The sequence below is a fragment of the Sinohyriopsis cumingii genome, chromosome 1, assembly GCF_028554795.1.
Source record: "Sinohyriopsis cumingii isolate HCF-2022 chromosome 1, ASM2855479v2, whole genome shotgun sequence".
NCBI classification, from domain to species: Eukaryota; Metazoa; Mollusca; class Bivalvia; order Unionida; family Unionidae; genus Sinohyriopsis; species Sinohyriopsis cumingii.
In genome coordinates, this window is record NC_142961.1 from 162,000,881 (window position 1) to 162,022,909 (window position 22,029).

The window sequence follows — 22,029 nt, forward strand, 5'->3', positions numbered from 1 at the left end:
ACCCTAAAGAAGCCTTCATGAGGGCAGGCAAAAATGTCTTGCTGCAAACGGGCAAAGACATTTTGGGCCGACGAGACACACCTATAAATGCCCTGCACGCTACCGAGTCAAGCATTCAGCAAGGACAAGGCAGAAAGAGACGACGAAGAAGAAAACACCCTTTCACCAGACTTCAAGCGAGAAAGGCCAAGAAAAGAAGAACCGTTCGAGACTTAGACGTTTTCGATTATTGAAACACAGAAAAATGATGCACCGAGAGTCTTGCGCTTGTTCCAAGACGGAACTGGATCCGTTTGCCATGCCCCCCACCATGATGACCATGCAAGAATCCCAATGGGTGGAATTTCATCCCGTCTCCTCACTGACCGATTCCGCTCCCATCGAGTTTGAAATCAAGGGGCAGCCCGAAGATTACATCGATCTGAATAGCAGTTACTTGTACTTGAAAGTCCAAGTTCTAAAAAAAGATGATAAAGGAGTAGAAGACGATGATAATATAGCTCCCGTCAACAATTTCATGCATTCCTTGTTCAGCTCAGTGGATTTGTACTTGAATAACAAACTAGTCAGCAGCAGCATGGATACATACCCTTACCGTGCCTACCTGGAAAATCTCTTGACGTACGGAACAGATGCCAAGTCAAGTCATCTCAATGCCTGTGTGCTGTGGGTAGATGACGAAGCGGGCAAGTTCAACGCAACAGATGGAAGCAATTCCGGCTTTGAGGCAAGAGAAAGCAAAATCTTAGACAAGAAAAGTTTAGAACTGATGGATCGTTTGCATTTGGACATGTGGTTGCAAGAGAAATATTTGCTGAACGGAGTCAATGTCCGCTTGAGACTGAATCGCAGCAGTGCCACTTTCCATTTGCAGGCTCTTAATCTTGATAAGGCTCCTAAAAGCACAATGTTAGAGGCCAAACTCTACGTACGACGCGTAGAAGTGTTACCTAAAGTGGCAAACGAAATCAGTCAGACGTTGAGCAGAACGACCGCCAAGTATCCCATCCGACGCGTGGAAGTGAAAACGTTCACCATTCCCGCTGGACAGCATTCCATGATCGAAGATCATCTGTTTCAAGGACAGCTACCCAAGCGTTTAATCCTTGGTATGGTCGAGAATTCAGCCTTCAACGGAGCTATCGGTCAAAATCCTTTTAACTTTCAACACTTCAACGTGAAGAAAATCGAAGTCAGTCGCGATGGCAAGACCTTGTGTACCCGACCTTTCGAACCTGACTTTACCAACAAAAATTACTTGAGATCGTACTTGTCCCTGTACGAAGCCACCGGCCAGTTAGGAACCAACACCAGTCACGGCATTGAGTATGAGGATTATGCAGGAGGTTATGCTTTGTGGGCTTTCGATTTCACTCCAGACCAAGGCAGCGACGAGGGACATTTCCACCCTATAAAATCTGGCCAGATTCGTGTGGAACTTCAGTTTGCAGCAGAACTGAAACAGACAGTGAACGTCATCCTGTATGCAGAATTCGATAATACCATAGAAATCAACAGTTTGAGAGAAGTCATTCTAGATTATTAGAAAGCCATGGAAGACTGTTATCCCTCTTTACCTAGTGGAGAAACTTTGGAGATGGAATGTAAGGAGACCGTGGAAAAAGAAGAATCTCAAGACAAAGACGAAGAAGATATCATAATGAAGTCGAGATGGCCAGAACAAGAAGCCCATTTAGTCTCCTGTTTTGCCAAACACTTGGTCGACAAAATAACAGAACTGATCAAGAAAAACTGCTATGGATGTCAAAACGATCATCCCAGTCAAATTCAACACGATAAATGCCTGATGTTGAGTCAAGAAGAAAAATTGGACGAGTATCTGGACGAAGCTTGGAGCCTCATCTCGAACAAAGACGTGTTGCACCAGTGGTATAAAGACTTGCGTGAACATTCTTGTCCACCATTAACTACTCAAGAGATCCATCGTATCGAAGCTCTCCTGAATCAGAGTGAGGAAACAGAACGAATAACCGTTTATTCGTCAGACATTTTCAAGCAAAAAGTCAGGATCGAATTGACGACGTATTATTACCTGTGAAGAAGAAAACAAACACAAAACAATGGATACCTGGGAACTTTATTACCTTTTGAACCATAGTTCGTATACGGCTTCTTGGAATCCTGTCGTCTGTGCTAAAGATGAACTCCCTCATCGCAAACCTAAAGACCATCAAGCTTACGTGATCAACACGGACGACAGTCATCTCCCAGGAACCCACTGGGTAGCCGTCTACTTTCCTCAAGAAGGCTGTGTGGAATATTTCGATTCGTATGGATTGCCCCCTTTGGAAGACGATATCATCGACTTTATGAGAAGAAATGCTCAAACCACCCGATTCAATAACGTGAAATTACAAGGCACAGATTCCTTGGTGTGTGGACAGTACTGTGTGTATTTTCTGCATCATCGCAGCCTGGGCTATTCCTTAGAACATTTAGTGACTCATTTCGATCCTCGTTCTTCTGCTAGAAACGATGTGAAAGTAGATCGATGGTTTTGTGACCATTATGCTTATCTTTTGTCTCAAGCTAGGAAACGTAGTGTCCATCAATGGCCTAATGATTTCCAACAGTGGAAATCACAATTTCATTCACAACGTTGTCAGCCTTGTTTAAAGTAGAGTGTATTTGAAGAAAAAATTGTTTGTGATTTGAAAAAAATTGTTTGATGTTATCATGTTGGATTATTGTTAAAAATGTTGATGTTTAGTGTTAAGTGATTTTTTGAATAAAAAATGTTGTGTTTAGAAAAATGACTTTGTGGTTTGTTTAGCTATAAGAATGTTGGATTGATGCTCTTTCATTTCTTACTATCCCTCTCATGAACGTTGCGGCTCGAAAACCGTGTGGGGGATGTTTTCCTTCACGTCCGCGCTTTCACTTTAAGAACCGGGTTGTTCCCAGTCTAGCCATCCATTGTCGACTCATCCTCCTAAGAAGATGTGCTCCAAACTAGCTAAACTCAACGAAGCCTACGTGAATCTGCATAGGGTCAGACACAGTCTGATACCGAAACCAGAAGAAATAGAGAATGTGAGAATGTTAAAAATCACTGAAGACCTGATAGAAGAGCTCTTCAGAGAAGAAATGAACAGGGAGAAAGAAGAATGGACAGAGAAGTACAGACTTCAGAGACAGCAGCAACAGCAGCAACAGCAGCAGCAACAACAGCAACAGCAGCAGCAGCAGCAACCTGAAGCTGACAGAGGCTTTGTCGATTGTCGTATCGACACCAAAGAATTCTTCTTCTCTTTCAGAAGAAGCAGACCTATCGCCAGAAAGTCTATCCTCAGAGGACATCGCATTCTTAGAAACTAAAAAAGAATGCCATAGCAAAAAAACAGCCCTTTTCAGGGCTACCCAATACTCTAGAAAAGAAATAACTATTAATTTGCCAATGTGTAGGTAGAGTGGTGTGAAAATAAACACTAACTCTTTCTTTAAAAATGTGAGGGTATGAGTTTGTGTGTTTGTAAGTGGTTAAGTAAGTTGGTATGGATAGTAGATTAAAATGATGTTTGTTTGTTTTTTTGGTGTTTGAGGTGTATATTTGGGGTTAGATTGGATTGCCTTGCGTATGTGGATAGTCTATTGAAGTGATGGGTAACATAAAAAGGTGAGTGAGTGTTTCTTTTAGGTCCGCGCGTTGTTGTTGATTTTGGTCATGATCTAGGTAAGATCAATTTTATGTTATTAGGGGGATGTTTTCCATCACGTCCGCGCTTTCACTATAAATTGAAACTCGCTGGGCAGTCTAGCTACCCTTGTTGATTGATCAACAGTAAAAAATGAGCAACAGACTGACTAAATTGATGGAACTTCAGATGCATCTGGAGTATGCCAGATACCTACTGAACGAGCTAACTGCGGAGGCCCTTGTGGAAGAAGTGAGAATAGAACAGGAGGAGGAGGAGAGAAAAATGAAAGAAGAGAATGAAAGAAAGAGAGAGATCAGGTGTCACCCTATGATGAACCCTGTGTGCAAGGTGATACCTGAGGCAAGGACATCTTGCCAGCCTGTAGCTGAACCACAATCACAACGAAGACAAAGACAAAGAAGACAGAGGGAAGAAGAAGAAGTGTTCACTATTCCGCAAACGGAGGAGTGGGATAGTGAAGCCACTCACCCACCGTCTGCTCTTCAAACAAGTCATGTGAATTGGACTAATGATTGGAGTAGACGTTGTGTCTGTGGTGCCAGACCCGGAAGGTGCCACCATTAACCAGGGGCCTCTGAAATTAAAAAACAGCCCTTTTCAGGGCTACCCAATACTCTAGAAAAGAAATAACTATTAATTTGCCAATGTGTAGGTAGAGTGGTGTGAAAATAAACACTAACTATTTTTAAAAAATGTGAGGGTATGTGTTTGTGTGTTTGTGTTTGTGTTTGTGTTTGTAAGTGATAAGGTAAGTTTGTGTGAATAGTAGATTATGGGTTTCTTTATTGTTTCTTAGCGTATGTGGAGAGTATAGTTTGGGTTTGATTATATGAAATGAGAAAGTAGGGGATGTTTTCCTTCACGTCCGCGCGTTATTGGGTCATGATCTAGGTAAGATCCATTTTATGTTTTAGGGGGATGTTTTCCTTCACGTTCGCGCTTTTCGTATAAGAACCCACAGTATTCGTTGTTCAAACCATTCTGCAAAGAATACAAAGAAGATGGCGTCAAACCAAATGGACAAAATACAAACCTTGCAAGACGTTTTAGACAACTTAGGAATAATGGAACAGATGTTAATAAGACTGGTTGAAGACCATTATTCCTATAGTCCCCATCGTGTAAAGATGGAAATTAACAATTTAAGAAAAGCAAAGGACAAGATTAGTGGTGTGATGAAAGAGATCAAGGAGGAGAAGGAGGATGAAGAGGAAAAGATAAGAATAAGAACATGGAACGAAAAAATTGAAAAAGAAGAGGAAAATGAGAAGAGGAAGAAAGAAGAAGAGGAGGAAGAGAAGAAAGAAGAGGAGGAGAAAAAAAAGAAGAGAAAGAGTGTTGGAGATAAAATAAGAAGTTGGTGGAGGAAAAGAAGAAATTAGAAGCAGAAAACCCAAAGGCCCTTTTCAGGGCCAGCCATATTTCTCGAAAAGAGATAGTCTTTGAATTGCCTACCCCTTTTTAAAATTTAAATTTAAATTTAAATTTAAAAAAACTTTTTTAAAAAAAAAAAATCCCATGTTAAATTCCCCTTGTACGTATAGTATCCCACGATTTATTCCCATGTTAAATTCCCCTTGTACGTAAAGTGTCCCACGATTTTTCTCCATGTTAATTCCCCTTGTACGTAAAGTGTCCCACGATTTTTCTCCATGTTAAATTTCCATTATACGTAAAGTGTCCCAAGGGTGTTTTTAATGCTAATTCCCATTATACGTAAAGTGTCCCCCTTCACTACTATGAGACAACACATTTATACGGTTAAATATTCGTTCTCAATGTGTCACTTTAGTCAACACTTGATGAACATCAAATTGTTATTGTGTGAAACGGGTCCGAACAATGTCGCGAAAACCACTTACATTGTCTTACTTAAGGTTCGGCACTGCAGTTTAGTACTAGACATAGAGTTTGATTTGTGCTGAAAAATAATTCTTTGTTTTCCTCACTGGTTATCCTGATTTTTAAAAACCACCTTGTACATGTTAAGTACTGTTAAATAACGTTTAAATTACGTTTATTTTGGTGTGATTGAGGGGTGTAATATGGGTTACAGAGTATATACATCTTGGCTTTATTTCAGATGTGCACCTCTCAAAACACTGCTAGCTCCGTTTGGTCATTTTCATTTTCTGCACATCAAAGGTAAATTAAAAAATATAAAATAATCAAGCCGATAATAATTTTGTTAAATGTTTTATATGTTATAATTTGTTTATTGCACTTTCAGAAAGTATTATTATCTACTCTGACAAGATTCATTTTCCCTATTTTCCCTATTTAAACAACAAAGTTAGTGAACTTTGAAGTTGTTCATTCTCATTATTTCAGCACACTGATGCAGCTATTTTAATCAGATTTTCCTTTAGAGAGTGAAAAGTTTGTATAATTATCACATTTTAAGAAATTTCTTTCATTGTACATGAACGTAGCATGAGGTATATCAACATTCTCTTCACAATGCATGTCGCCAATGCAAACAAATTGGCCTTCTCCCGGTCCCTTTCTAAGAAGTAAATAATAACAGTACAGCGGAGCCTAAACTACATTTCGGGTAAATTATATATATATATATATATATATATATATATATATATATATATATATATATATATATATATATATATATATATATATATATATATATAAGCTTCCCCTCGTGACATTTTAAAATATTTTGCAAATCTCCACATCTTGGCAAGGCAAAATTCCTGATAATAATTATTTAAATATAGTAAATGCCAAATGCTCGAAGTATTTTGTGGTCATTATTTCTTGACAGCCAAAATTCGACACCAGAAATCCCGTCGGCTAAAATAAGATTTTACAGGCCCAGGATAAGTAAATGGCATATGGAATTAAATATAATCAAAGGTCTACCAGTGCACTCACACGACTTTCGTTTATATTATAAATTTAACCTTCACGAAGCGATTTGTATAGGTATTATGTTTAACACCTCATCATTAATGAAATAATGACTACAGAACATCGAGTTTGTATCGCTGGAGACAAAACGCTCCTAGCTGATTTCAAGCGGAAGTGACGCAATGTAAGGAACACAGCTTTCCAATTTTCATTGTAGTTACGTTCGACAAGTAGAACCGTGTGTAAAAAAAATGGTGAAAAGGTGTATTGTTGGAGGTTGTAGCAACACAACATGAGAAGGAGTGAGTTTGCACTCATTTCCTACTAATCCTATTTCAAGGAAACAATGGATTAAGCAGATACGAACGACAAGAAAAGACTGGACTGAGCCGACAGGCGACATTGTCAAGTTGTCTCTAGCTAAGACTGGTCTGAGCCGACAGGCGAGATAGTCATGTTGTCTGTAGTGACCACTTCAGAGAAGACGATTTCGATCCTGCCTCTAAAATGAAACAATCATTTGGTATTAAGACCGTTAGACGATTCCTGCCAAATGCAGTTGCACGTGTGTTTTCTCACCACATAACCCAGAGTACATGCACACCAGATCAACAAAAATCAAGGGTTACGGCAGGCCTAACAAAACGCTAACAACACGTATCCCGAGAGGAGCTTTCAAAAGCGAAAGTGAGCAAGGGTAAAAAGTTTATTGATTTTAGCATGCTATATTATTTTGCTGTCAATCCTACATTCTTGCCACAAATATACCAAGCTTACGAGCGATTAATGCGAGAGGGTGGTTTTAGTGGGAGGGTGTTTGTAAATCGTAACAGGTCCACCCTTACTCCAAAAAATATGAAGCCTGCTTTATCATGATCTGTGTGTGTGTATGTGTGTGTGTGTGTCTACAATGGTGCAAAGCCTAAATCAAAGGATATATATATATATATATATATATATATATATATATATATATATATATATATATATATATACATATATCCCCTCTCCAGATTGTTTGGACCTCACCCTAGAAATTTTTTGTGTGGATGCCGTAGCTTGTTTCCTGTCTGTTGTTGTTTTCAACAATAATAATAATGATAAATCACAAGTGTTCTTCTCGTGCTTAAATGATGTGAATAGATGGTGTATTGATTGTGTTTAATTGTGAAGACTAATTAGTTCTGAGGCTCTGGGAGTAAATTACCCTCCAAAAATATACAATTGTGACAGTGGATCCTGGTCTATGTCGGATTCATACTCACAACCCATTTGATTGCAAGTGCGAATAGTAATGTTTGTTCGATGTGGGAAGTATATTATTATTATTATTATTATTATTATTATTATTATTATTCACATTGTGTACAGATTCATATAAGATAATATAAGAAGAGTTTAGCCTTCAGTATTGTTTATGATGTAAATTTCTAATTCTGTTCGATTTATTTGCATCTTTTTGTTAGGTGTTGAAAGAGATTTTTCAGAACCAGCATCCAGAAGATAACGTACAAGAGAGAACTCAAAAGACACCAATCACACAGTCAACAGTAGATTGTGTGACATATCCTGGTGTGCATATTGATGTCACCAAGAACTTTCCATGCATTTCCAGTGTTCAAATGGTTGGTATAGCTTCATATGATTTCACACTGCCTCATATACAATAGTATACTAGTAAATCAATAAAGATATGTCATTATTTATTGTGGAAAAACTCTGCAATGTGTTGGTTTTATGTCAAACATTATGATCAGCCATAGTTTATATACGTAATGAAAGAGGTTTGATGCATTTGTCATTTATTCTTCAAATATACATAAAACTTAAAGGAGACTAGAAATCAAAATTTTCCTTTTACGTATGTAATTCTCTACAGATTTTAATTCGACTCCAATGTTTATAAATTAAATATCGTAAGCGGGTAGTGATTATATTGCGTGGAAGATACCACGATTCCGTAAATTGCCGAGTTTTTCCGAGTTTTAATGAGACGACAGATCACGTGGTACCGTGACGCTATACTAGCGAGTCCTCGAATACAAACATAAACATTGGCGAGCGAGGCAGACAGGAGACCACATTGGGTTGCACATTCAAAAGTTGAATCTGCAGTCTGATATAATAGTTTATGTACTGTACTGGTAGGTACTAAAAGAAATTTGTTAGGCACAGGCCCCGGGCTGGTGACTGAAATAAACTAAAGTCCTGAATGAAATTCCACAAGCCCGGACAGTTCATACCTATCAACTCTCAAGCCGGGAGAAAAACCTCCCGATTTTGGAGGTATTTCCTCATCTAAATCCCGATCTCGTAATATCTCTCAATTTTGCGCAGCGAAGTCCCGATTATTACATTATGTCTGTCAATTTTCATTTGTCAGAAGAAAAAACCCAACCCCAAACCATTTTTAAATATAACGTATGCAATCCACAGTAAAAACTGCCACACTGCTGACATCGTAGCGATTTGACTGAAAAATTGTTAAAGCTACGTTAAAAATTCAAATCACACGCACACACGTCTAAACCCGGCACTGGACGAAATAATTAACATCATACAACAGTTTTTTTCTTCTTTTTTTCTTCTTCAGTAAATAGAACGTGAAGATTAAACATTATTCGAGTAAATTTCAGATTTTTTAAACAACTACAACAGTACTATAGTAAAAAAAAAATAATTAAAAAAATAAAATTGTCACCAATTAGCTTAAATGAATGATCACGTTGAAATTTTCTCTGCAAACAAAATCGCATCTCCATTTCCGCCAAAGAAACTCTGCCAGTTAACACCTGACATTCCTCTACCGTATATGAAAAGTTTAATTACCATGATTAAATTACAAGGAATAAAACAAAATATACCATGCAGTATATGTGGCCCTAAAGAACTAATTCTGAATAAATATTTTAATCAGCAAACAGTGTTAAATGCATTAAGACTGAAACCTAAGAAAATAAGGTGGGGCATAAAACGTGAGAAAAACAGTTGCCACATGTACGGTAACTTGTGACTGCAGATTTGAACTGTTAAAATGAAGTCCATGGCATCGTAAGTAACAACAAAATAGGCATCGTTTATTTGGTAATCAATTGCTGGTGCTTACACATACACACACTGTCGAACATGGTTTCTTTGAAGTATGTCCGAAGGGCAGTCCTTTTCACAAGATCAATGTAAGGATAAGGATTCTGTTCATTAGTCACACCGGCTTCATTGTTTGCGTGCTTAAATCAAAACTTGAGCTATTTTGCAATTTAGCCAGAACTGACCAGAATATGCAAAAGGGGCTTGCCATGGGGGAATAATAAGGCGTATCACAGCGAGAAAAGGCACGTCAAATGGGCGGTCGCACATTGGGGCAAGGGGGGGGGGGGTCAATAGTCCCTCCCCCGTTCTATTGTCAGACAGTTAATGTGAAACTTTGACCTTTTTTTTAAATCGCTCCTTTTTAAACTGCCCAAGGAATAGTTTTATATCAGTTCCAATTAATACAGATTACCGTTTATGCATACTACATGTATACAATGCATTTTTTTTTTAATTTAATTTTTATAAGATTACTGAAAATTGTGTTTTCTCGAAACACGACAGGTTTAGAATCTTATTTTTAGCAAAGCTTCCATTTGATTAAAATTAAATCTAAATTTCACCTACGACAGTGGTGATTTGATTTAGATTGTGCCGTGTTAAGGCATGTATGTCAACATCTTGAAAATAAATTGACTCATTTCACCAGCGCGATCAAAGTTTCCTCAGGCAAACAATTTTTGTTTCGACAAGCCTGACGGGCACCTCACTTTGAATACAGGATGGGCCGGAACTAAAACCAGAAGGGGCCCAGGGTGTAGGGCTATCTGATTTGTTTTTAGCACTGCTGCTTTAGATAGAAGATATGTGGATTGATTGTTGCATTTTGTGGTCACTTACTCGTCCTTCTGTCTATTTTCGTAACTCACACGTTTAACTCTTTTCCCAGGATTTAAAATGTCCAAAGGTATGTCTGGAACAGCGCCAACTTTTAGTCTAGGCCTAGCATTTGCGTATCTTTGAGCTGCTATTTTTTCATGATCCCTCTCGTAACATTCCTTTGAGAAATGTAACGAGCACATAGTGCTGTATGGTGTTGCTTTGAAATCGACTCGTTTGTAATAATGTACCCATTCTTTCATGATGCCTTTTTCTTTCGGAAAAAAAAAAAATGTCCACAGGCTTTTCTTAATGTTCTATTACACCCGTAAGCAACGCAAAACGGTATTGTCTTTTACTCTGGCAACTCCCACTTGGGCTGCTGGAGTCGCTACTATGACGTCACATCCCGAAAGTAACCGAATAGGCGCGGAAATTTTGCATACGAGGTCACGGAAATTCAGCTCCTAGAAGATAGGCCAATATTTAAATATTGGCATTACAGTCGCAGATGATACTTCAGAATAAGGTTTTCTGCTATAGTACTTTTATTATTATTCTATATTTCCATTGGTTTCTGGTCTCCTTTAAAGGTATTCACTAGAATTTGCCAAACACATTTTTCATGTATTGCTTTTGTTTGAGGGACAAGACATACCATCATGCAGTATTACTGTTGAATGTCAGAATGACAGGAGACTTAAGAGATCCAAGAGAATTCAAGCATTAGTGAGAAGAAAACAAATTGATTTTGGTAATAATAATACATACATAACTAGTTCCATGAATGAATGCACACTCCACTACAAGATATTTCAACTCGTCAAGTTTAGTAATATCTTTAATTCATGCTGTGCATGTGTACTGTTGTAATTCAATGATGTAAAGTGACTCAATGTTATAATCTCACCATTAAAAATTAACAAGCAAATGACACAAGTAACATTTTATTAACTAAGTTCAGTATGATCTATAAGCAATTGTCTCAGTATACCAAGCACTTGTCCACTTTTTGTTACTGAACAATAATACACTGTTATTGAAAAGCATATTCATGAGAATTACTCATCTGTGTGAAAACCATGATAATCAGTATACACATGTATGGTATTTCACATTTCACAGGTTGTCAGGTAAATGGCCGGCACGTACAGAGAAAGAGCAAAGGCATTCGGTGTTCTTTAGACATCCCCACAGATAGCGAAATGGCGAAATAAATAGACAGTTTTGATGAACCGAACACAGACCCTGATATTGATCTCATGTTTATGATATTGATGATGAGTGATAAGGGAGTCCGATGATTCAAGCTACAAACCAGATGAGAGTGACCCATTGGATTCCAGCTTCAACTCAAATACGTCTGGAAAAGGGTAATGTAAATTGCATGACTTCAGCATGTATGATATCATTACTGATTTGATGGTGCTATCAAATTCTTAATATTACTATTTAATCAAAACAAAGTCTTGGATTTTAATCAAAATCAATTTGGTGCAGGTTTATATTTCTAGCACATATTCAAAATCATATACTGTAACAAAATAATTATACATTCAAATACTATTTACCTTTGTTAAAATGAATACAATTTTAACTTTTATTCCTATTTACAAATTTTTGTCATGAAAATTCTCAACCTGCATATAGGCAATGGATGAAATTCTTCTTTTTTAAATTATGGTGGGAAACATTTCTTCTTTCAGAATATGTTGAAGAGTTGATGTCAGCACTGGAGGAAAGGGTCAGGAAACCAGTCAGTTGATAGTTACCACCATCTCAATGCAGCCAATCCCTGAGTCCAGACAAGTCGACGGCTGTCCAGGCTCTCACATCACGATTTGCAAGATAACTACAAGTGCTTGAAACCTGTGGAGTTACCACCTTCACTTGGGAACTTCTGCCTGATTGCATCTACTGCACAGGATGGCAAAGCAACTCGGATTTCACGACCAAGATGTCCCCAGCACCATCTTACCAGCTGCTGTATGCAGTGTATCTATTACGACTGAAAATAGAATATGCAACATATTTTAGACTTGAATAAAGTTATATTATGTCACCTATTCTGGTTTTAACTTATTTATTTCAAGTGTTCGTAGTCAAGACCTTTTAGCATAAAATTAGACTTTACTACGACCAATGGTAGGACGCAAAATGAATCTAAAGTGAATAGGAACAGACAACAATATGTTTTAAATGTCATAGTGCAGAGTCTGTTCAAGAAATTAAATTATTGTTCGATTGAAGTTACAGAGGTTTTCATGATAATTTCCAATATAACAGACAAATGATGCTAGCAAGGTTTATTGTTGAAATGTTTGGATGAAAACTCCACATAAGAAAAATGTCACATTTTCTCAATGAAGGAGGGATTTCATGAATTTATGAGTGACTTTGTTTTATATGTATGTGTATACAGCGATCGCTTTTTCCAAAAGGGACCTGATATTGGCGCCATAACTATTGTGAGAACATTTTGCCTATAATTGTTTACGTACTCTGACAGAATTTCCTCGCGATTTCGATACTGCTGTATGTAGGCATAGTATGCTGCTTCCAGGACATATTCATCCAAGCAAACTGTATGAAATCTAGGATGATCGATGATATAGTCCACAATGAGCTCCTCTGTCTTATCCAAAATCACAATGATCTCTTTACAGCATCTACACTCTTCAACTGTTTCTTTACTGCTGCAATTTCCACACGTACACCTGACTAAATCAATATACGTGGTAAATATGCTCTGTCATAATTATTGTTTTAAACAGCAAACTTGTAGCTCTTGCATTATCTTATTATTAGTTTCCCCATAAACCGTTATGCATTATTTGCCACTAGTACTGTGCACCTTAACCGACATGGAAAAATAATGCTGGCTAAGCATCTATCCATCGGGGATAGAAAAATTTATACCCATTAGCTGGATTAAGAGGTACATTCAGGGTCTGCATTTCATCGTGATTTAAAAGAACAAACTTGAATCATAAAATTAATAAAGCATTTATTTCTACATCTCTCACAGTCCGAGTCTTAAGTGTTAAAATATAACATCACTAGTTACTGATGAACTTAACTAAACGAAAATCTTCTCTTAAGACATCCAACAAGCTTTTGCTCAAATTCGTTTACTTCTCTTTTCATTATGAAATTTAAATAATATTAATGAAAGAATAATAAGATTAGTAATGATTGAAATAATGATAATAGTAATTACCAGAATGTAGAGCCCAAGCGCTGCTCAGCTTGATCATGCACTGTCCTCGGGCTGAAATTGATACGGTCTCACTTCATAACGAGCAGAATCTTCTTCAGATTCACGAAGTTGGCCATCTTCAAGGGGTTCACTTTCCTCAAACAACGAAGATGAACATGACAAATTTGCCATAAATTCGCTAGTGTCGTCACTATCAGCCATTATCATTACATACGCTAAACTCGAGGGACTTCCCGATTGTACGTCACTTCCGCAAATCCTATTTTTCACCGGAAGTGTATAAATATTTTCGGAGCGTTTTCCGTAAAACATCGATGCATGCTGAAATAATTTTAATTTTCTCCTCTGTGAGTTAACATATATACCTAAAATGCACATTTCTGAGTTTTTTTAGACAAAAATGAACATCATCTTATATAATGTGTATTTGACTCTAGTAGACCTTTAAGCGTTATATCGCTCGTCATAAAATGCAAACAAATTTGAGATAAATAAAAACTTAGGTGTATTCAAAGGGTACAGTCAAGTCAAAGTTTTAAAAAAGGTTATCCGGATAAAAACCACCAAGAAGGAGGTGAATATGAAGTTATGACGCTATGAAGAATCAGTTATAGCAAGATCCATTTATACATTGATTGATTTAGGTCTTTGTAGCTTTTGTCATGCAAACGATTCGAGTACACTCTTATAAACTGATGCCCCTCAGTATACGAGGTTTTGGCACTTAATGCAGGCCTAAGACTCTAAGAATGCAAGGTTATGACACTTAATGCAGGCCTAAGCCGCTAAGAATGCGAGGTTATGTCACTTAATTCAGGCCTAAGCCTCTAAAAATACAAGGTTTTGGCACTTAATGCAGGCCTAAGCCTCTAAAAATACGAGATCTTGGCACTTAATGCAGGCCTAAGCCTCTAAGAATACAAGGTCTTGGCACTTAATGCAGGCCTAAGCCTCTAAGAATACAAGATCTTGGCACTTAATGCAGGCCTAAGCCTCTAAGAATACAAGGTTTTGGCACTTAATGCAGGCATAAGCCTCTAAATATACGAGGTTGATGTCTGATGGAGGTTTGGAGTCTCAACATATAATATCTAATCCTTATACCAAATCTTGCCGTTAATATCCCTGTATTTAACATGGCTGCGCGTGTGTTTTATTTCTATGTCTCTGGTTTCTGTATTTTGTTTGATATGCTTGTGCATTATATTCCTAGCTATGTTTGTATACTTTTTGTGTTTCAGGGTACTGGCAACCTCATTATATCTGCATGCAAAGCAAATAGACTTGGAAATGGTTTTATTTTTTAGTCAATAATCCTTTGAACGAAGCTTATTTATGGTCAAAAACATCTTTACAAAAAACTTATCTTAGCATTCAGGAATCAATAATGGAACTAGCAATTAAAAACACGGATCACTGGCAAAATCCCAAATTTGGATTTCTGTATGTTACATACAAACTGGTCGATATAGTGAATATTTTAATATTTGCTCCCTCGGGAATGATACTGCAGAAAGAAATACTGCTATTTTCGTGATTTAAAATAATAAATTGTAACCATGACCCTTTTAGGCATGACGATAATTGTTTGCTGAAAATATCTGACTCGTCAAAATTCTCCTCTTTGCTAAGTCATATCACAAAACTAAAGTGGTTTAAAAAAATGTCATATCGTCGAAATCACCACATTTGATCCTACTTTCGGTTGTGGTAGAACGATAAAATTACTGTAACAGATTGGTTCCCAATCAATGAACCTCTTAAGTTGCATGGTAAGCCGCTGCTTGCGACTCAGTTTGATGTTAGCGGTAGGTGTGGAAGGTGCGGAAAGGGTCTAAACTTCGATTGGGGAATAGTACTACTATCTTGTACAAGTAAATGCTTTCGTTAATGCGTAAATACCGGATGTATTTCCTCTTTGAAAAAAAGCACGATACATTTTAACTCGTGCATTCGCTATGTTTTAAAATGTTACTTTATCTACGACACGATGAAATACATCTGGTGTTACACAGGAAAGGAAAATGTCATCTATTTCTTTCATCCAAATAATTCTTCACCTTATCATCTGGCACATATTTATTGAATGTTGCGTTTAAAGAAGCCAGCTATTACCTTGTTCCATTTTTGTTTAGAATATATTTTCTAGACATATTCTAGATATGCTTGTATATTCAATCATAACAATCTTCATTGATAACAATCTTCCTTAATAATAATCTTCATTGACAACAATCTTCCTTAATAATAATCTTCATTGATAATAATCTTCCTTAATAATAATCTTCATTGACAACAATCTTCACTGATGACAATTTTCATTGATAACAATCTTCCTTAATAATAATCTTCATCGACAACAATAATCATTGACTCAGTCTTCACTGATAACAGTTTTCATTAAAATCAATCTTCATTGATAGCGATCATCATTGTGACACACATGTTAAAAATATTTGTCATTTACTGAGTACACTGACTACACTTACTATAATTATCTCACATTATGGTTTTTATGTACAAATTAAGTTTCTAAAACTATTAAGCTATAATACAGTATGAATATTTTACAAACCTTAGCTCAAGGATGCACTCTGGAACAACTGCAGTACTGCTCAGACGGATAAGACTGCAAAACCGATTCTATAAACTGATATTTTCAAACCATCTTATGAAATACTTTCGATATTAAATTAGTTACAATTTTAAAAACGTGTTGTATTACAAGAAAAGGTTGCAAAACGGACTTTGGCCTTGCAATACATTTTCTCTTATCTCTCCTCACCGCTAATACATGACCATGACCTTGGTTCTTTGTCCAAATAAGTATCATTTCATTCCACGGTCTCGCTCTTTCTATTTCGATAAATGACTCGGCGTATCGTCTCCAAAATCGTGGAATACTATTCTTATTGAAATTAGAAATTCACCTTCTTGCTGTTTATTGAAGTCCTTGTAAAATTACTACATTCTGACTCACACCTAATGCTATCCAGACTTTTATTCCGATTGTATTGTGTACTCATACCTCTTCTTCTACTGTTTTAAAATAATGATATAATCCTCTATTATTTTACAAGTCATTTTTGGGAGGCCTAATAGTTTAAATTGATATGTAGACATATGTATTTTGTATACATTTTTATGAAGACCAGATAGAAGAATTATTTAATGTTAAATGTTTCATCCTCTTAAAATAAGACATTAGTGTTGTTCATTTGACATGAAAAATCAAAGGAAGCTCAAAGCAAACGTAGTTTATGCATAACAAATTCATACATACATTTCTCATGTTTAAAGGTCATTTTGGACACATAGTGATAAAGTGTAAATGCAAGCCCTTTGCCTACGTGGTAATTTAAAAAATCATTGTGTACTAAATAGCTTGATGCAATTCCAAATAGTTGCCATCTAGGCCGTTTTTGAGATATTTTGCTTAGCATGAAGCTATCACGTCTACCAGCCTATTTCCAACCCATGAGAACATCATGTTTACTGCTATCAGTGACTAGCTCTGCTTCCTATCCCAATTTTAGTATTTATGTTGGGGACATCAGATGGCTGAGTAGTCCAAGACGCTTGCCTTCACTGACAACTAACTTCTGTCCGCATGGGTTTAAGTCTCGGCTTGGCCAACGTGGGTATGTGATAAAGCTTGTCAGTAGCTTCCCGTGCGTGGGTCAGTTGTTCTTCCTGGGTTTTCTCGGATTCTGCCTCCACCAAATATGCTAACCGCCACATGCTGAAAAATGTCGATAAACCATGAAAAGCTCAAGAAGTATTTTAGTGTCTACATACTGTGAACTTAATATGGGAGGTATGCATGCTTCACATCCATATTAATAACAACACAAACCCGAAACACCTAATTCACAAATAAATACATGTCTTTAATTATTCAACAATAATAGCTGAAAAAGGCACATAATAGTCTTAAGGTTCCTTGACAAAATACAGTATGCACTGCTCTGAGGGACAGCGCAGTGAAACACTAAATAAGCTCGGTACATGCCAAGGAGTAATATACAACCATACATCGTCAACGATAGAAAATTGAAATTGAATTCCACACATAATCTGTTTTGTTTTAATTATATTGAGACTGCAGTAAAAATACAAAGTCAAAATTAAAAACTGTGAAATCCAGCATATAAGTAGTATTTATGTATGATGTGCCCATATTCGCTATTGTAATCTATGGTGTTAAACTAAGTAACAGAATGAGTGAAAACAAGCAAGTTTTGTAAAATCCAACAAAATTATTTACTTCCCTAGAATACAAAGCGAAAATGTAAAAAGAACTTACAGTTCTGTGAATTAAACCCAAATGGTCATAAAAGTCACAATTCCAAAAGTATTCTGATTAAACTCCAGTGATGTTCCAAATAAATTCCAATACTAAATGTGCTGGTGTGCAAGTAGTCTGGAATGAGTTAATGTCACAACAGTCTTGATGTAACACAAATATATAATCCAAAATTTCTTTGCATGGATTCACAATAATCCCAAAATAGTGATTCAGTCCGAATGTCACATAGCACTTTATAGTTCCAGTGAATAATTTAACTAAGCAAATCATCTCAGTTTAAAGCTGATCACAAAAATAAAACGGATTCCACTTTTGAATGTTAAGGTAGGAACGAAACAGCATTCATATAAAAAGCTGACACAGTAACAGAGTTAGGATGATGGTCATTTCCACATCAAATTCGTAAACAACTTACTTCTAGAACATTATTAGTTGTTTTTTTTTAATTGACCTTAAACTAAACATCTGTAAACATGTTTGTATCCAATCAATATAAAATCATTCAGAAATATTACCTACGTAATATGTTGTAAAAAAAATAACAAGACATTAGTCAGGTAGACCATAAAGTCAACTACTGACCAAAGTCGATCACGTACTATAGATACACATAACATATAATCATGGAGAAAACACACAATGCAAATTAAATATGCATAACAGTGCAGTGTGCACATATTCACTGTTGTAATATATATATATATATATATATATATATATATATATATATATATATATATATATATATATATATATATATATATATATATATATATATATATATATATATATATATATATATATATATATATATATATATATAATTTAAAGTCCAGTTTCAAAAACAAGAAATTTAAAGGATTAGTTGATTTCCTAAACTGATAAAATGACCGAAGACAAAGCTAGAAAACATCATACGATGGGTATATAGTGGCAAATTAGTGTACTGTTAGCATTTTCAAATTCTCGTAATGAGTAGATGCACATGTTGACAGCTAGCTATGAACTGAAAATTAAATGGTGGGAGACGTACCCGTGTTAATTACTATTGTCTGATTGATGAACTAAAAGTACTAACTTAAACCGGGTGGGCTTTGATATCAACCATGAGCCATAAGAATAGAATATTGTTATTTCACCACAAGTTTGAGCTATAGATTTTCAGTCGTCCTTGCGGCATATTATTGTTAAAACATTAAAGACGTTCCCAAAGACCTTTTTAACCTAATCCTATACCGTAGTCGCAAATCAGATTTACAACATACCTACTGAACAGGTAAATGAGATAAAAATCTATGGGCCTCCAGTCTATTCAAACTACTGTCAAAGTTGTCATCAGATTCCGGTGCAGAGGAGGATGTTATTTTCACCTTGAGGCAAGACCAGAACACTTCCAAACAACATCACCCATAGTGAATCAGCACTTTTTCTTTCTTTACCGCAAGTTTGTGCGCAAATGTAATAAAGAAAAGTCGTATCAAGTAAAAATGTATTTGGCTTGTAAACAGCTGTGTACCGATTATGAGTTTATCAAGTACTTTAAAGTCAAAGCTGTAGTCAGCACATCGGTTAATACCGCTACTGTTGTAACAATGAAAAGCAATCTATAGAAAAACAAACGTAAGTGTATACGTACATCCATCCTTCATTCAGTACATCCAACCAAAAGTGTGATAGGACTAGAGGAAGGTTCCATCTAAAGAATATAGGTAATATATCTATAAAAAAAGCATCCTAATTCAACAAAACAATACCTGTACATTGGGTGTAGATCAAACAAGCAAATTGTAATACATTTTCTGCATCTTGCAAGAGAAAGAATTAATTGGTATTTTCAATCATTAATCAAATTATATAATCATGTGTAAAAAGTACAGACCGCCGTGTGGTCCGTCTTTATTCGCATTGTATAATCATATTCAACAGTAATCGACGCCCATGTGGTCTGTCATTCTTAATAGCTTGAAGATGTGCGTTTATATATAACAAAGCTGTAATTAGACAACGCTGATGCCAAGCAATCGTGTTATTTTGCATAATTTGTCAATAGATCATGATATATAAGAATCAAACGTATTTAGACTTTCCAATTGTCTTGTCAATTTTAATCCGGAGGAATATGACCGTGAAAACAGGTGCGCAAGCAAATGGAAATATATAATTGATGTATATATGTAATAGAAAACAGTATGAATTCTATGATTGAATATGATTAAACGAATGAGGATAAGATAAAACTGAAGATAACGTTTTTGAGATGTCAAAGTGGCGTATTTGTAAACTATCGTTGACAAATTTTAAAACTAAAATATTAAATGGGCGCTATGTTTCCTCTAAATAATCCACATTTCATTCGAGGTGAAAACGGGATTTGTAAGTAAATTCGTTCATGAATTTCAGCTGTCGCTAACACTTGAAGGTCATTTCATTTACGTAATGTCTATCACTGCTGACCATAGCAGGTCGTAATGGCAGGAAACGTCTGAGACTTAAGAAAGACCCCCTACAAGTATTTCTTTACACCTTGCAATTATAGGCTTCGTTAGATATTCACCCCCGTCCTTGAGTAAAAATGTTACATAAGAAACTATCCAGACGAGTGGACTAGAAGAGGATTAGAAAGCGACGTTTCTCGCTTTTCTTATTTCTCAAGGCACCCTTACAAATGGCTTTCAAAGACATGTTTGAGTGCAGCTTATTCAGATAATGTTCTTACGACATATAGCTTGTTTCATTGAAATATACAGAATTATCACAAAATCTGGGCAATCATTCATGGAAATCAACGTTATTGCTTTGAAAAAGATCAGTTCATAAAAAGTAACCTAAACTCTTGTTCAGCGTGTCAATGTTTCTATTAACTCCGTTACCACCATCTATTATTCTCAAAGCCTCAATAATACTGTTAGTAGTTGGCTGTTTCTTCTCAAAACATAGGCTTTATTCTTTTATCTAATATAAGAATAAAACAATAATTAATATTGCACAAATATTTTTACATAATTTATACACACGAGCTAGTGCTTTCCAAAGGACACACTCGGCAGGGTTGGCTGCCTTGGTGTATCTTTGCACTTAGCTCCCATTTTTCGGCTGATATAGTCAATAATGTGTTAAAAGTACCGTTAAAACCGACCGTCAACCTTTATCTGACAAAGCATATCTAGAAGGAGAAAGCTACATGTTATTATACAACATTGGTATCGGCTTTCTTCAGTAAGTAACTAATCGTCTTTATTTCTTGTCCAAATGTAATTACCAACAATCGACGAGATAAATCCAGTTAGATCTTTTTTTAGGACCGATGTAATAAGAGCACACAAAACAATAACAAGAAAATAATATCATATTGTTTTAAACTTCTATAAATAAATTAAATTTATTTTCAGTACATACTCATTGTGGATTAGTTATTTTGAAATATTTTGCGCTAAATGAAGAAGAAAAATCTAATATATTGTTCTACGAATTCACCTAATACGTGACTACATAAATATGTTAATTATAGTTTCATTCTTAATCATTTTTAGACTGTATTAGTGTAAAAAAAGAGAAAAAAATCCTAGGCAAGGCAAGTTATTTTCGTATATTTTTTCTGGATCAATAGTTAGATATGATATTTTACAAAAAAAATCTACCAGACAATTTGGGGAGTGATTTCAATCACATCTAATGATATATTTCAATAAATGTGAAATGTTGTTGAGCCAACGGGAAATGGGCAATGGCTTACACCGTAAAGATCCAGCCTTAACATTTTCATCTAAATTTTGTTTCGCAATTTGAAAATGTAACAAAGGCCCACTGTTATTGGAATAAACGACGTATTGTATGTCTCGATATAGTAATAAAATTATCAATAGAATTAAAAGACAAACTAATCATGAATACGGCGAATTTACTTTTATAATGTGTAGGACAAGGTAGCTTAATACAGGATTTTAGCAAATACTTTATTAGAATCATTGTGACCTTTTATTTCATATATCATAATTGCCACTATATATTTTTCATTGTCTTTAGTCCATGCTACATAATTCAAA

General features: G+C 35.8%; 2 long non-coding RNA genes across 2 annotated transcripts in view; both read left to right on the forward strand.

The window, feature by feature from the left end:
* The window catches only part of LOC149808262 (uncharacterized), a 38,394-nt gene extending 32,159 nt beyond the window's left edge, over positions 1–6,235 (forward strand). Inside the window, exon 3 of the long non-coding RNA XR_016419722.1 lies at positions 6,113–6,235. This is a non-coding gene — a long non-coding RNA (uncharacterized LOC149808262). The remainder of the gene's footprint in view (positions 1–6,112) is intronic.
* Positions 6,236–6,815: 580 nt separating this feature from the next.
* LOC149808263 (uncharacterized) lies at positions 6,816–12,523 on the forward strand. The gene is made up of 4 exons (XR_016419723.1): positions 6,816–7,245; positions 8,015–8,173; positions 11,583–11,830; positions 12,164–12,523. It is a non-coding gene; the product is annotated as an uncharacterized LOC149808263 (long non-coding RNA).
* The last annotated feature ends 9,506 nt before the right edge of the window (positions 12,524–22,029 follow it).